Source organism: Calidris pugnax, unplaced genomic scaffold (assembly GCF_001431845.1).
Source record: "Calidris pugnax isolate Ruff unplaced genomic scaffold, ASM143184v1 scaffold407, whole genome shotgun sequence".
In the NCBI taxonomy this organism is placed as follows: domain Eukaryota; kingdom Metazoa; phylum Chordata; class Aves; order Charadriiformes; family Scolopacidae; genus Calidris; species Calidris pugnax.
The window spans coordinates 437,092-437,366 of record NW_015091179.1 but is presented as its reverse complement, the minus strand read 5'-3'; positions in this window follow the sequence as shown (position 1 = coordinate 437,366).

Here is a 275-nt window from a genome sequence, read left to right as displayed (position 1 = left end):
GGGGGGGACAGGAATGTCCCCAGCGGTGGCAGATGGCCTTACCCAGGGTGCATTGTTCCTTTTAGTGTCTCTTATCCGCTGTAATAGGATCCCGGAGGGAGGGATGTGGGAGAGGGGAAGAGCGAGGGGGGCCCCGGCGTGGACCGGGGTGGGGGCCGGGGCTGCCAGCCTGGCCCTGGCCTGTCAAGCGGCTCATTGTTCCTGCCCCGGGTGTCACTGGGCGCCGCCGGGGACAATGTGGCACTGAGAGGGGTGGCCGGCGGCGGAGGGACGAG